The sequence below is a fragment of the Psammomys obesus genome, unplaced genomic scaffold (assembly GCF_907164565.1).
Source record: "Psammomys obesus unplaced genomic scaffold, mPsaObe1.curated_primary_1811, whole genome shotgun sequence".
NCBI lineage: Eukaryota > Metazoa > Chordata > Mammalia > Rodentia > Muridae > Psammomys > Psammomys obesus.
The window spans coordinates 7,415,777-7,432,519 of record NW_026590062.1 but is presented as its reverse complement, the minus strand read 5'-3'; the positions used below and the strand labels follow the sequence as shown (position 1 = coordinate 7,432,519).

The 16,743-nt window shown below is 49.9% G+C and overlaps 1 long non-coding RNA gene across 1 annotated transcript; it reads left to right on the top strand.

Moving 5' to 3' along the window:
- The first annotated feature begins 410 nt into the window (after window positions 1-410).
- On the top strand, window positions 411-10,299 carry LOC129676044 (uncharacterized). Its single transcript, XR_008720015.1, has 4 exons — window positions 411-473; window positions 1,582-1,701; window positions 7,175-7,244; window positions 8,753-10,299. It is a non-coding gene; the product is annotated as an uncharacterized LOC129676044 (long non-coding RNA).
- Window positions 10,300-16,743: the final 6,444 nt, after the last annotated feature.

The window sequence follows — 16,743 nt, the reverse complement described above, 5'->3', positions numbered from 1 at the left end:
CCCATGCGTAGGGGATGAGACTTATCCTAACCCCAGGGTGAAATATACAATTTGGAGTCTCTTGGAACGCAGACAATAACAGGACATTTGTATGTCTCTTGGACATTAAGTCAGACATTAAAAGGACATGTATAAAATGCCCCCACAAGCTTATGCATTGCAAGCTTGCTCCCCAGCTGAGATAGCTATTTGGGGGCACTGGGGAATGGTCAGGAGGTAGGGCCTGGGTGGCACAGTGGACCTTACTGTCTGTGAATTTAACAGCCTCTACCACATAAGCCCACCACCATCATCCAAGTAGCCGCACTGTGATGGATTAAAACCCCCAGGAACTGAGCCAAAACAAACCTTCCCTTTCTTGAATAGTTGGGTTTGTTTGTTTGTTTGTTTTTGTTTGTTTTTCAGGCATCCTAGGTCACAGCCATACAAAAGCAACTATGAGGACCACAGGTGCCAGGAGACTCATCCAGAAGGTGCCTAAGAAAGAGAAGGGTGTGTGTGTGGGGGGGGGGTTTGAGATGGGAGGAGTCTGGGACTGACCAGGAAGGTGATGGTCACTGTTGGTTGTCAAACTGACAAGATGGAGGCTCACCCATGAGGCAGGCCTCTGAGCACACCTGTAAGGGATTTTCTCCATTAGGCTAACAGAAATGGGAAGATCCACCTCAAATGTGGATGGCACCCCTTTCTGGTGGCCCAGATATAATGAAGCCTGAGGGGAAGGCCTTTTGCTTTTTGCTCTCTGCTGGCTTGCCGTGTTAAGTTCATCTGCCTTGTTACCACCACAGCAGCTGCCACTGCTGCCAACACCCTCTATCCGGCCATCAGAACCCAGTTTCTTCAGCCTTCCCACATGGACTGGAGACTAGTGATGTGATGGGATTTTTCCAGACCTGCAGCACCCGATCGGGACTGCTGAAGCATCTAGCTTCATGGACTGAGTAGTCGTAGGGTACTCAATCTTTCTAGGGTGAGACAGCCACTGTTGGGCTACCAAGACCATGTTGTGCAAGCCACCGTAGTAGATCCCGCCCCCTCTATGAACTCATCCTGTCAGCTCGAATCCTCCAGAACCCGGATTAATGCAGACACTTAGAGCCCACACTCTAGGCTGGAGAGCTGTCCTTAGTGCAGCAGCGTCTCTTGCAGGGGAACACAGTGTCATGCCTCCATAGTCTCTGAGGTGCAGTCAGTGATCCAAGCCAGTGAGAGTAGTCCCTCTCCTCTGCGAGTGCCTGGTGTGGGTGAGTATTTGTGACACACCTGTACCAATGAGATAAATGGGGAAGTCTAGTAGGGGGCTTGCAGGAAGGTGTTCTTCCTTTTCCTGTCAGTGTGGCTGTATGGGAACGTGGCAGCTGGAGCTGTGGTGGCCACTTTGCAGTCCTGAAGGGAAGCCAGTGCACTCAAGAAGGCAGCACAGGGAAAGGAAGAGACAGGCTTTTGATAATATTAACCATCCAGGCTTCTCCCAGCCCTACACGATGGAAAACCCCCTCCCGTTTAAGGGATGTGTTTCTATGTAGCAAGTTCCCCACAAACAAAGCATTTCCTCACAGCAAATGTGTCTCTGGGAATTAGTCCTGCAGGAGCCGCTCAGCTGAAGGTTGCCTTCCACATGGAGCCACCTCTGCAATTACCAAAGCTGGATGGGGCTGGAGTACCCTTTCCCAGGATGGCGCCTTACATAGTTATTTCCAGGTAGGGGTGGGGCTGTCAGTTCCTGACTGTTTGGGCTCCCCTAGAGGACTGCTTGAACATCCTCACACTTTGGTGACCAGCGTTCCAGGGAGAAAGTGACCTAGCAACGGAAGAAGAGGCCTCGGCGTTTCACAGTTCTGGTTAAAACATGAATGAAAACCCAAGTGCCCATCAATGAACGAGCGAATACCTAAAATGCGGTACATCCATACAGTAGAATACTATTTGGCCATGGAACGCAACAGCGTACTGATAATGCTCTGTCAGAAATGGGCCTTGAGGGTGTGCCAGGCTAAAGGAGCCAGACACGACATTGTTTCTATTCACTGCAAATGTCCCAGATACACAGAAAGCAGATTAGGGGTTTCCTGGAGCTGTGGTGCAGACCGAAAGGAGAAGTGACAATGACAGAATATTCCAGAATTAGCTAGTAAGGGGGATTGCACAATCTCCTGAATACATTTAAAAGCACCGCGTTGTGCCGCGCCGCACGTGTGTATTAGAGTTACTTGTGACATGAATTCTAACTCAACTGAAAAATCAACCCTTTCAATCCCGCATGTCTGGTCACTCACGATCTTTACTGTGTAGCGCTGTGTTATAGTGAATGTTCTCATCTGTCCATCCTCTGGTTGGTGGGCCTTTGTGTCCGTTCTCACGTGTCTTCGTTCCCCTGCCATGGGTTCTCCTGCATGTCCTTGTGTGTGGTGGTTTCTCCAGGGAGCCTGCTGCGGAGCAGGGGTTGCGGGGACGCAGGGTTTCTGTATCTTCTGCTTCAAGCTTCGCTTTTTAGAACTCCTTTGAGCCCAGAGAGACCAAGCGGAGAAACAGCTCTGCCTCCCCGCTTGGCCCTGCGAGCCCCCTGAGGTCTCAGAAAATAGGGCAAGCAGAATGGAAAACAAATCTCGCCAATCAGGAGGTGCGCGGCTCTCCCCCACCCTGGCGCTCCGAGACCTGCTGGACGGCAGCAGGGCCTCCCCCATCAGAAAGCATTAATGAATATTCACAGGATTCATTAAACATTTCCCTGCGTGGCTGAGCAAAACAGTGCCGAAACCCCCAAGCCATTAACAAAAAAGGGATGGAGAAATATGACGGGGGCTGGGGCCCAGGCTGCAAGAGCCTCCGGCCAGAAATTGATTTTTAGTTTTGGCACTCGACTTAGTTGCATGCTTGCGCTGGTGTTTCAGAGGGGTCTGTGTCCGGGATCTCCGTGACTCTGAACAGCCAATCCTGCTTGACCACCTCGTGTTAAAGCGCTGTTTCAGATCGGTGCAGACACACACCATGGTGCCTGGCCTACATCCATGTTTACTTGACACTTCTGGGCATCCAGGGTTTCTCTAGGAACCCCCTTGTTGGATGGCTACTCAGTGGTGTCGTGCAAGTACTGTGACCCCACTTGACAGATAAGGAAACTGAGACCCATGCATGGCTACCGGGCAGTGTCCCAGACTCCTTGTACCAAGACCAGACCACTTTATTCCTTAAGCTTTGATTGGCCAGGATGCCTTGAGCACAGCAGGACAGTACCTCCAAACTGAGAGCCCAGCGTAAGAATACAATGGTTACGGGACATTACCGGGGTCTGGAGGAGCCTCTTGGCCTGTCTCTGTAAGTACAGGTCTATAAGGAATCCTGGGGAAACAGACAGCCATGTGCAGAGAGGATCCTCTCGTGCCCGAAGTGACAGGAAGCATTAAAGTACAGCATCACGCTTGAGCGTGGCTGGACCAGGTGATGGTGAACAGATTGCTGTGAGAGAATTGACAGGACAGGGTGGTGTGCTGGGGCCCTGAGGAGTTTCTACTCTCAGAAGGCTCTGGCTGTGACTGCCTGGAAAAGATGGGTTCCCTTCCATGCCCCTGGTATTTTACCCTGAGCAGGAGGAGAAGGAGGGAGAGACAGAGTGGGGAAGGACAATGATAGCAGCTTTGACTGAGTATCTCCCACGTGACTGAAGCTGGCTAAATGTTCTCCACAGATTCTGTCTCCTCAGCCTCATGTGGCCTTTTAATCCCCATTTTAGGACAAAGCAACCAAGGCCCAGCCAGGGTCTGACGTGTGTTGGTCACCTACACAGCACATTCCCTGGCTACTTAGTAGCTTGAAACCTTAGGTTGGGGTCAAGAGAGGTTGTCCTAGCTCAGATGTCTGAAGAAGTCAAAGGCTAGAGGTGACCTAGACTGGCCATGGTGAGAAGCCTCAGTGGGGTCTGGGCTCTGACTCTTCATTACTCTCTGCTGCTCTGATAACCACCATGACCAAAAGCAACTTGGAGAGAAAGGGTTTATTCCAGCCTCCAACTCTCAGGTCATAATCTATCACTTGAAGGAAGCCAGGGCAGGAATCTGGAGGCAGGAGCTGATGGAGGGGTGCTGGTTACTGGCTTGCTCAGCCTGCTTTCTTATAGAACCCAGGACCACCAGCCCAGGGATGACCCCTCCCACAATGGGCTGGGCCCTCCCCCAGCAATCACTAATTAAATGCCCTGTAGCTGGATCCCATGGAGACATTTTTCTCTGTTGAAGTTCCTTTTCCCAGATAATTCTAGCTTGTGTCAAGCTGACAAAAACCCAACTACCCTCCTAGTGGGTCTGCTGATGGGGCCGCTGGCTGGTTCTTGTTCCAGTAGAACTTTCCCAGGATTGGCTAATTGTGCCTGTCATATGGCCTCTGGCTTCCTCAGTATGAATGACCCAGAAGAGCAGGCAGAAGGCCATGGTGCACTGAGCGACCCAGTCCTGGAAGAAGTCTCATTATGCCTCAGTCACATCCCTTCCTTAGAAATGAGTCACCAAGGAGGGTGACTTCAGGCCATCTGTAAGAGGAGCGAGGCGAGGGCTCCACTTTAGATGGGAAACACCCAGGGCTCCTGTGGGGAAAGCCAGGGCTTCCCTGACAATCTTCTCCACAGAGATGGGCATTCGGCATCTTCCTCTGTTGCTCTCTGCCCTTTGTTCTCCACCTTTTTTTTAAAAAAAAAATGAATTTTTAAAATTATTTTTTGCTTATGTGCTCTTGAGTGTGAACCATCTCTCCAGCACTTTACCAGTGGTTTTTGTTTTAATGTACATTGGTGTTTTTGCTTGCATGTGTATCTGTGTGATGGTGTTGGCTCTCTTGGAACAGGAGTTATAGACAAAGCTGCCACGTGGGTGCTGGGAATTGAACCTGGGTCCTCTGGAAGAGTAGACAGTGCTCTTAACTACTGAGCCATCTCTCCAGCCCCCATTTACCAGGTTTATTAAGACAAGATCTCACTGAACTGTTGGGGGCTGCTCTGAAGCTTTATTTTGATGCTAATTACTGGCCCTGAAGATCTGGTTACACCTATCCTGGTTTTGTAAATCTGCCTAAGACATTTTACCTGATGGGTTGATTAAAGGCCTATACCTGGGCAGGGCAGAATGGGGTGGTGTGGCTAAGGTTCCTGGGTTTTGGAGTTCAAGAGAATCACAGGAAAGAGGCGGGCAAGAGAGGAAGAAGGAGGACACCACGATGGGTTAGTGTGGAGAAGGAATCACATGGGCTTGGAGAAAGGACTCCAATAATGGTATATAAAGACTCAGATGAAGAATAAAAGCAAGTATAAGATTATAATGAGGATGGTTAAGGTGGATGGCAGAGGATGGGGACTAGGAAGTGGACGGTGAGGTTATTGAAACAGCATAGGTAAAATACCTGCCTGGCCCAAGGTAAATAAGGCAATTGTAATCTAACAGGTGTCTCTTTCTTATTATTTGTAATAACAGGTTAAATAATAAGGTCATGATAATCTTAGGGCTAATAATAAACATAGTATAGTCCAACACTCTTAATATTTACTACAATCCTGAACCTTGAGCTCACTATTCAGAAGTACCTGGATCCTTCCTCCACAGCCCCATCCAGGAGTTATAGCCACACACTGAGAGATCTTCAAATAAAATGTTGGTGGTCCTCATGATGAGCAGCAAGCACGTTACCCACTAGACCATCTCCCCAGCCTGTCTTAGAGCTTGGTGGGTGTTTGCTGTTTTTGAGACAGGGGTTCACACACCCTAGGCTAGCCTTGAACTCCTGTATAAATGAAGAGGATCATGAATTTCTGATTTTCCTGCTTCTACCTCCCAAGTTCTGGGTCACAGGGATGCATCACACACCCAACTCTAAAATAAATACTTACTGAAATTAGTTTAACTCTCATTATCTATCTATCTATCTATCTATCTATCTATCTATCTATCTATCACCTATGTATTTATCATCTATTAGCTATCATCTATGTATCTTTATCTATTATCTATTTCTATCTTCTATATATCTGCTCTTACATCTATCCACTATGCTGCTATCTACATAGCTCTCTACCATCTGTCAATCATCTATTATCTATTGGTCTGTCAGTTTGGGGGCCTTGCACTTGCTAGAGCCGTATTTTTATCCTGTCACAGGGCTATACCTTCACCCTCTCTTTTTAGTTTTCTGTTTGGTTGGTTTTGTTTTGTTTTTGGGTTTTCGAGACAGAGTTTCTCTGTGTGCAGCCCTGGATGACCTAGAATCACCCTGTAGGCCAGGCATGTGCTGCCACTGCCCAGCTTCCTTTTCAGTTTTAACATGAGGTTATTAGAACACTTTGCATCACTACATGGCTCACTGTGTACTCCCACTGACAGTACAGCACTCCGATTTCGTGAATGGATCCGAAGTCTCTATATTCTTGGTGCTTAGTGTCCAAAGAGGGCAGCTTTCAAATGATTAATCAAAAGAACTTGCTGAATAATGACCACAGCACAGCATAAGTCAGGGAGCTGTGAGTTTCAACCAAAGAAGTAGCCCGGGTTGATTGACTCTAGAGCCATCGTGGGGTCACGGAGGCAGGCATGTGCACCTGAGATGAGCAGTAGGTTGAGGCTCTGTGCCAGGGGCAGGCTGAATCCTTGGGTTCAGGCCAGGGCAGGTATAGTGGGGCTGGCTTTTGATGTGCATAGGAGGCACCCGGGCCAGCTGCCTGTTGTCAGGTTGGCACTTGCTGCTTCCCGCTCTGCAGTACCGGGCTCCAGAAGGTGTTCTCTGGGTGTGACTCCCAGAGCGGTGCTGGGAATCTCATGAGTCTGCAAAAGCCAGCCAAGGAGGAGTGGCCTTGGTTCTGGCTGAGGGCTGACTCTGGACCCTGGATCCCAAGCATAGACCAGGGCAACAGTGGTCACTCATCAGGCTCAGCTTACGCCAGCTGGGGTTGCTATCTTGTGACATTGGTGGGTGTTCACATATTCTCAGGGGATCCACAATCCCTTATCCACATAGCTCCAAATGCTCTCACACACAGCCTTATTAAAGACATATGATCAGGGTCCTGGTCCACTGCAAGACTAGAGCAGAGACAATGGAGCAGCAACCCCTGCAGCTTCCCTAAGGTCTTCCAAGTGGATCTGCTGATTCTGGGTAGCCAGACTACTTGAATTGTTAATAGATTCCTCTTTCCTCACAGGGTATCTGAGCCCTAGAATCCAGGACACCCATGGCCAGAACATCAGTGCCTGAATTTCCTCTGCAAACTGGTAGGTGATGTGACCTTGGGGAATGCCCACCCTTATCTTCCCTCTGCCCCAAGGACAAGCACTTGCTCTTGTCTTAGAACTCCATCTGCCTCTGGAGAGCCCCAGGGATGTTCATGAACTGGCTAGCTGGAGCCGCAGCTAACCCCTCTCTAAGGTATGCAAATAGGAAAAGTGAGCAATGCAAGACAAGTGGACGAGCATAGAGAGGCTAGCCTGAAGTCCCGGTTCTTGAGAGGCTGAGGCAGGAGGATCACAAGTGTGAGGCCAGCCTGAAAGCCTGGCTTACTTTTAGAATGGGACCTTGTCTCAAAAAATAAAATCAGCTGGCCCTAGTAGTCCAAGCTGGTAAATCCTGATGCTTGGATGAACAGTTAGGGTGAGGTGGGAGAATTGCAAGTTCAAAACCAGCCTGGGCAATTTAGTGTGGCCTGGTTTTAAAATAAAAGAATGAGCACGTGTATAAGCTGTACACATCAGGAGATGGAGGCAGAATTATCAAGGTTACCCATTGCTCCAGAGCAAGTAGGAGGCCAGCTTGGGGTATATGAGACCCTGCCCTGTCTTAAAAAAACAAATATGAAGCTAGCAAGATGGGCTCAGTGGATAAAGGCACTTGCCATCAAGCCTGATGACTCAAGTTCAAATCCATGACCAACATGGTACAAACACAGAATAGATCTCGTGTATTGACCTTCGACCTTCAGTGTGCAACACAGCACGTGCACGCCCACTATATACATGCTAATTTTTAAAAATCAAATATAAATAAATAAACGAAGCGAGGGATATAGGTCACTGGCAGAGCATTTGCCTAACCTGTTAAAGGCCCCTGGTTCAATAACCAGTATTACAAAAAAAGAAAATGAAACAATAAAGTAATCCCAGGATGACTTCAGCCGCTGTCTGCTGGGGCCACAGTGCTCAGGCCACATCAGACCAGCCACAGTGGTTCAACGTGAAGCAGGCTGGGAAGATAAATCAAGGCAGACACCCAGGAAGCCACACCTGGGGAAGGTTGCTTCTTCCTCTTAGCCCACTTCTGTGAGCCTCCTGCCTTCCGGCTTTAGCACGGGGCTTCCATCCTTCTGAAGGCCTCTCCATTTTTCTCTACACCACAGCACACGCACATCCTGCATGCGACAGGCGTCTAATAGGGGAGCAGGCACTGACAGCTTTTTTTCGTTCATGGGTGTCAGGGTGCCAGCCACCCTGTGCCCAAGGGGTGTGTTTGGAGGGGGGAGCAATAGAGAAGGGGTGGTGAAGATGTCCACTTTGGAAGCGAGGTGCACAGGTGAGTGAGAAAAGGTCGGTTAGAGCCGTGTGCCTCGGGCGACATGACTACTGTAAAAAGCCAATTCCGTATTTGTGTGTTTGTGCATGGAGAAGTCTAGAAGGGTACATAGTCAAAAATGGGGGTTACCTTGATGGGGAAAAGAGGTGGGTGAGGTTGAAAATATGAAGAGAAAAAAAAAATTAATTCTTATTTTCTGCTCCCGGAACCTTCACAGTTGGCCTCGAAACCCCATCAGGGCTGAGGTCTCATTCATGCCCTTCGTGCCATCCAGCTCTGTCTCGCTGAAGCCTGCAGGTCCCTGTGCTCTGGGGACACATGTGCCTCTGCTTGAAGAGGATGCGTCATGGAGATGCATGTCAGCAAGGCTGGCAGCTCCTCATCCAACTGCGAACAGCTCTGTGAGAACAGCCTTCACGACCACACCTGCCTAGAGAGCACTCCCTGTCGCCAGCACTTTCAGATGGTCGTGTGCCGGTGAGCTTGTTAAAGGTTCTGAAGAGTCCTGCACCAACCCCAGACTGGCTCAAACCACTCTAGTTTGCTCTTCTGTTGTGACAAATACCTTAACCAAAAGCAGCTTGGGGTAGGAACGGGAACCGCTTTCAGGTCACGGTTCCTCACTGAGGGAGAAGTCAGGGCAGGAACTCAAGCTGGAAGCAAAGCAGAAACAGCAGAGGGACGCTGCTTCCAGGCCTGTTCCTTCTGTCCCAAGACACATTTTGGAAAGTGTTCTCAATCAACTGCCGCCTACAAATGTCTGATCCCACTGGAGGCAGAGCGGGCATGGTGTGGCCAGTATTGTCTGCCCAGGTTGTGGTGTCGCACCAAGGATGGCAAAGTTTCTGTAGCACAGATGGCATCAGGCTACCCCCTGGGAGGGCATGCCCTAGGGATAGATGGTACCATTGTTGGTTAGCAAATGACACCTTTTGAAGGTCAGGTTTGAATGCCAGTCAGCCTAGCAGAGCTGGAGGATTCCAGGCCAGCGAGAGACCCCACCTCAAAAAACACCGTTGACCTCTGCCCTTGGCGAGCCTATACATGGAGAGAACAGATTCAAGGGGTAGACAGACACCAAATAGAGTGGGAAAGGGATGCATTAAAGTGATGTAGCAACTATTCCCCCACAGTTAACTCACACCCAAGCCCCTCAGCTCATCTGTGGATTTAGGGGAGCCTCTCTCCTTTGAACCCCTCTCTGGACCTCCAGAAAGAAGCAGAGCCTAAGGAGGGACGACCTCTAAGACACTGAGGAGAAAGACGACAGAAAAACCGTTGTCCCGGAGCAAAAACCTGCTTGAGAATACCCACAAGGCCCTGCGTCTCAGGCACGGAACTATTAGAATCGTCAAGCGTCTCCTGAGATTTTAAAGCGCTTTAAAAACAGGGGAGAAAAGCGAAGGAAGGAGGCGCACAGTTCGCGGGAACGAACTAGCAGGGGCTGAACTCCGTCCCTCTGGTCCGTCCACCATCCCTTCTTTCCCCTGGGCCCTCGCTCTTTTCTTTTCCAAAACCGACTGACAAAGCCAGTTAAGCTGTGCTTTGGAGCGGATCAAGGTCACCTGCCTTCCCAGGCCTCAGGTCCCCGGTGAGGCGGGTGCCCCGTCCTCCAGGTCCCCGGAGGCCCACAACACTCAGGCCTCGCGCCCGCCAATTAGGCCCTTATTTGATTTCTGCTCTATCCCTGCGAACCCCATTAAACCCAATTCCGCTCATTACTGCGACTTCCCTGCTCTCAGCGCGGTTCCCCCACTCCCGGCCCCGTGCGCCCCAAATCACCCCCACGTTTCTTAGGAAACCGGACTGGGAACTACGCTCTCCAGGAATTCCTTGACCGCCCCTCACTGGTCAGTCCTCTGCCGCAGCTTGGGTGGTGCCAGACTGGGAAATCTCCGTGTCCCTCCCTCTATCTCTCTGGAGAGAGCCTGTCCAGGTGCCAGTTCACGACCGCTGGGCTGTGTGATCTTCGGCGATGCTCTCAGCCTCTCTGAGTCGCTGTGTGCGTGTGAGACTGAAACCAGGGTCACTGGAAGCCTCTGAGAGGCTGCACGGTGCAGAGGGGAGGGCAGGGACTGAGGAACTGGAGCTGCAAGTCTAGAGTGCAAAATTAAGGACAAATTCAAATCTCTGCGGCCAGATAATCCATATCTTACCAACTGGAGAGGTGCCTGGCGGGGTGGGGGGTGGGGGTACTGGCAAAGCTTGAGGGAGCCCAAGGCTTCACCTCCCAAACTATAATAATAATAATAATGATAATAATAATAATAGTAAATACCCCACAGAAGTTTTAAGAATTTAAAGTACCAATTCAATAATGAAAACAAAAATGGAGACAGAATTTGAGATAAGCCAAGTGCAATGTCAGATATGCTCTTTTTGCTTTTTCTTTTCTTTTTTTCTGAGTTAGGGTCTCCTATCCCAGGTTGGTCTAGAACTTGCTATGTAGCCAAGAATAACCTTGAACTCCTGATTCTCCTGGCTTCACCTCCTAGTGATGTGTTAGGATTACAGGCTCCAGGCACACCCTGGGGATAGGACTCAGGACTAGTATATGTTAGAGCTGGAAGGATCAGCTGAGCCACACCTCCAGCTGCCCTTCACACTTCCCATGTTTTGTTTATGTGCATGCGTGTGTGTGTGTGTGTGTGTGTGTGTGTGTGTGTGTGATTTCAAGCTTTAAAATCATTGCCTCAATCCTAGCGTGACAGTAATCACCTTTAACTCCAGCACGTGGGAAGCAAAGGCAGGTGGATCTCGGTGAGTTCTAGGCCGCCTGGTCTACAGAGTTGAGTTCCAGGACAGCCGGGTTACACAGACATTAGCTGTGGCCACTTGCTTCACATATGTGAATAAGGCACCCAGTTCAAGCAGTCTGACTGACAGCAGCTGTTCCAACTACCGGCAAGTTCAAGGTCTACTCTGCTGGGTCCTAGCTGGAGGCTCCAGGACCTTGACAAACAGCCTTTACTTGCCGGAGGGAGTTAACAGAGGCAGAATGGCCAGTGCTTGTTTGCCACATGGCTAGAGGGTGGTTCCTGTTGCCATTGTAATGATTTGAAACAGCAGCTCTGACCTTGACTGTCCTTGGCAAGGCAAGGACCAGCAACAGGGGGTGCCCACCCCAAGTGGATTCCCCTCCCCCCACGTGGATTATGTGCTGGCATTGGAATAAGGAAGCCAGCAGCTAGCGGTGGCTGGCCAAACTGAAAGTATTGAAAGCAACTGGACTCGCTCCAGAATGAATGTTCCGCCCCACACGCGAAGACATGTTTGCAAAAATATTCACGGAATAAAACTAGGCGAGGTGGTCCATTACACTTTTGGTTACCAAAATGACTGAAAAATCTCCTTCTCTTTTTTCTTCTTTCTTTCCTTTCTTCCTTTCTTTCTTCCTCCCTTTTGTAACAGGGTCTGGAGTAGCTCAGTCTGGCCTTGAACCCAGTATACAGCTTAGGGGCTACAGGCCCAGACTACCAGGCTCAGTTTACCTGGTGTTGGGGGCCCAGGGCTCCATATACACCAGTAAACACACCACCAACTGAGCTATGTCCCTCGCCCAAACTGATTTTCTTTCTTTATTAGACACGGTCTCATATAGGATAGCCCAGGCTGGCTTTGAAGTGGCGGGCCTCCTGCCTCAGCCTCCCAAAATACAGGGATTACAGCACTTCTATGCTTGGCTTTCAAATTCTTTCAATTTAATCCATCTATAAAGCCCTTCCTCCAAGTGAAATGCCACTCACCTGTGGTCCCAGTACTGCCTGGGACATCTCTCAAGAGATGGGATGGGTCCTTTGTTCACACACCCTGCTCACACCCAAATTTCAGTACTAACTTCTAGAATACAGCAAACCCAAGGAGTCATCATGCCCCTGTTCCCCCAAACCCTGAAACTCTGCTGTCCACCTCCAGAATGGATTCCAGGCCTGCACTGCCAAGTTCACAGCAGTTTTAACTTTGCAGTGTCAATGTTTTCGGTTTTGTTTTGTATTGGTTTGTTTTTGTTTTGTGCCCATCACGCCTACCACCACTCTGTTACTGAAGGTTAATATTAATTTAAACCTGTTTATTCCGTAGACAAGGCAACTCCCACCCCATCCACTGTCATTCGGGCTAGTCAGCTCCAAGGAACCAGGGCTGGTCACGTGAACCCCCCACCTCCAGGCTTCTTCCCATTGCACAACCTCTTACCCAGATGTGCTTTGTTCTAGGAGCGCAGGAAGGTGAGCGAGTCAAAGCCTGCCATGCCAAGCAGTTCTGAGCCCACCAAGTTCCCTGACTCACACCCCCTTGGGCAAGCGTTGTGGAAACATCCCCCAAGTTGCCCCAGTTCCCAGGTGGTCTTAAAAAGGGAAGGGGATTTTTTTTTCCCCTCAGACCTCAAGAACAGAGGCGCTCTTACACACTTGCAGCAGGATTAGAGGAATGTGCTCTGCCTCCAGGCGGAAACAAAAGATGATACAGTAGGTTCAGGACAGATCGAGTTCAAGCGTCTATAATAGAGAACATCTCTTTTTCCCAACTCCACCTGCGCTCCAGCTCCAGAGGAAGAACTTCCTGTTCCAGTTAGGTGTCAGTTTCTAGGAGGCGACAAATCAAGGTGGGGGGAAGGGGCGGGGACTGCTGGAGTCCCTTTTCTCCCCTATCTTCTTTGCATCTCAGAGAGGAAGATGAAGAAATGCTTATAGCTGCTCCTATTTCTAGAGAAGATGTCGCCTTCACGCCCTCACTTAAGGTATCATTAACTTTACGACTTGCCTGGAAGAGGTGGGAGAACTGGCTGGATGAGAGGCCAGTTAGGATCCCTGTAGGGTGTGTCAGGCCCAGGGGCTGGCCGTGGCTAGCGTTTACTTACCGCTTTTGTTAAGAGCCTGTGTTGTGCTGGGTGCTGTACTGGTGGAGAGGAGGGCAAGCATAAATCACCCAGGGACATCCATCCATGGATGATTGGGGGCTGGCCAAAGCCCTCACATCTCTTTTCCTCCCTGTAAAACTTCATGGGCAGCCCATGGTGCCAGCAGTCCCCAGCAGTAGCTTTTGCATCTTGGGGACAGCCTCCATCAGCTGGGGAACTGGGTCAATGCATCTTATTATTACAGAGGAGTAAGGCTGTGTCTGGTTGAGTCAGGGCCTCTCATTCCTTCTCAGCCACTGGTAGCAGGGAGCACCTCTTGGGGAGGACCTGGCTTTGTGTCAGTGGACCGCTGCTGGGCAAGGCCTCGGGTCCTGGTGGCAGCCTGATGAGAGGTTTGAAGGTCAGTGAAGACGCCAGTGCAGACAGTTTCCCGCTTATAGGCTCAGGCAAGGTGATCGGATGTCAACAAGAAAACACTGAGCTGAGTCTCCCAAGCAAGACAGCAGCCTTAAGGACCAAGCACAGATCTGACTGCCAGGCTTCACCTGCCCTTTAAGATTTGGCAGATCTTGGATGCCTTGGGGAAACCAAGGAGAGCACTTTTGGATCTAGTCCCTTAAAAATACATGCCCACTCAAATAGGCAAACGCTTAGCATACATACTCTTCACACAGGTCCAGGGTGCGCCTGATCCCCGAAGCCCTTCCTGTGTCCCTTGGGAGACTTGTGTGCATTATCTTCATACACTCTCTGAAAAGAGTGGCGACCCAGAGGGGACACAGCTTATTCCAGGCACGCCATCAGTGAGGGTCAGGCCAGACAGGGACCTCCCACCGTACAATACTAGGGAAGCCATTTCAAACATTTGATGTGTGCTGTGCCATTGTAGGAGACACAATGGCAGACAAGTTTGACGCCCTCTCAGAGTTGCAAAGTGCAGCAGCCATGACGCCGATGCCCCTGCCCCCCTCCCCACTTTCTCATCCTGCTTTCTTATAGAACCCAGAACCACCAGCCCCATGGGTGGAACCAGCCACAGTGGGCTGGGCTCTCCCCCATCAATCACTGTAGCTCCACCCCATGATTGTCTAAGATGGCGTCTCTGCAGCCTTTCAAAAACCAAGTTGGAAAATATTTTAGTTAGGGTTTCTACTGCTATGCCCATGACCACGGCAACTCTTACAGGAAGCATTTAATTGGGGCCGGCTTACAGGTTCAGAGGTTTAGTCCATTATCCTCGTGGTGGGAGGCATGGCAGCATGCAGGCAGACGTGGTGCTGGAGGAGTTGAGAGTTCTACATCCGGGTAGGCAAGAGCTTATGATGCCATGAGCATTCAAGCCCCCACAGAAAGCCAACCATCCCATAACTTCAGCTTTGGGGCACAAGGCCAGGGGAGGTGTTCTGACTTAAGGAGCCTCCCTGTGTGCGTTTTGTGGCCGTGCTGTGAAGCATGGGAGCTAGGCTGCCTCGGGGTGCCAGGGGACTTTTAAAGCTCATGTTTCTGTCTTAAGAAGATGGGGCTGGCTTCTGGGAGTGCAGTTTAATTACATTCAGTTGGCTGGGTATTGCCAAAGGCTGTTCTGGGTCTTGCCAGCCTCACAGACCGAGGCATCTTTCCAGTGAATGTGTGACAGAGAGCAAAGCCATGTGGTAGCCCTGGCAGGCTATGATGCTGAGGCATCCTCCACTCACCACCGGCCCACCTGGACCAACGGTCCTCCAGGTGTGCAGGTGTCCTCCATCCCATCCTCTGGATGGGACAAAGGAGAGATCCCGAGTATCCGAGCTGGCCCAGAGAAAACAGAGGCACGGGACAATGACCTCACTCACCCAAGATCACACAGCTCGAAAGCAACCAGGGTATAGATGGACAATCGGGCCTGTGAGCCAGACATCCCGTAGGGACATGTGTCATTGATTACTGCCACTGTCCGGGGTGAAACATAGCCCTTTGCCCTCAGAGGTCCGTCTTTCTGTCTTCCTGTGTTAATTAACTAACTAGCTAATTGGTTTATTCATTTATGGACAGGGTCTTGTCATCCTCCAGGCTGGCCTCAGACTCACTCTGTAACCAAGAATGATCTTACACTCCTGATCCTCCTGCCTCTGCCTATTAAATGCTAGGATTGACAGGTGTGTTCCCACACCTGGCTTTCTTATACTTTTAAGATTTTTCTCTTCCAAGGCAATTCCAGGACTCAAGAGGCTGAGACTAGAAGATTGGTTTAAGGCCAGCCTGGGCTACATAGTAAGTTCTGGGCCAGCCTGGACCACATAATGAAAGGGGGCAAAGGGGATGATTCAGTGTATAAAGTGTTCACAGTGCAAGCCTGACTACCGGAGTTCAATCCCCAGAAGTCATGTAGTAGCTGGACTCAGCGGCACACATCTCTGATGTCACACTCCTACAGTGAGGGCTGAAGCAGGGGAGTCACCCTGATGCTCCCAGCCACCCCACCTGAATAAGGTGGGAGGCGAGAACCAACTTTGAAAAGTTGTCCCTTGACCTCCACAAGTGTACCATGGCATGCATATATGTCCTACAGATAACACACACACACACACACACACACACACACACACTAAATAATTTGTAAAGTTCTCCTTGGGCTCCTTGCTGAGGCCTTCTGGACCTCCTTATAGAATAAGACTTCTCACCACATATATATTTGGGAGCCAGGGATATTATAAGGCAGGTGTTAAAATGTTAGCCAGTTCTAGCCGAGCAGTTGTGGTGCCCACCTTGATCCCAGCACTCAAGAAGCACAGGCAGGTAGATCTCTGAGTTCAAGGCCAGCCTGGTCTTTAGTGCTAGTTTCAGGACAGCCAGGACTACACAGAGAAACCATGTCTCAAAATATATACATACATTCATAACATACATACATGCATGCATACATACATACATACATACATACATACATACATACATACATACATACAATTAACCAGTTCTGGGAAACAGGAACAAGATGCTTTATTATGAGAAACAGAAGCTGTTCCTGCCTCCTGTCCCTTTGATCTTAGGGCAGTGAGACCCTTGATAGACATGTCATTCTATCTACAACCACAATTTAGAGTAGGAAAGCCTTTGTGATTGAAATGGGGTTGACAAGTCTCGGGGACATACCCCAGCAATTTGTCACTTATTTTCCCAGAGGAAGAAAATGAAGGCAAAGGGCATCTCCCCAGGCTAAGACAGATGCCCCCGAATTCTCCCTGGGCTTACTCAAGGAGCCAAGGACCTTGGGTGATCTTTCAAGTTGCATTTGCCTTTGGTATATCCTGACCAAGCATTCCCAAAGCTGCTGAGTTAAGCTGAACAGCAGGCTTCCGGAGTTAGCTGAT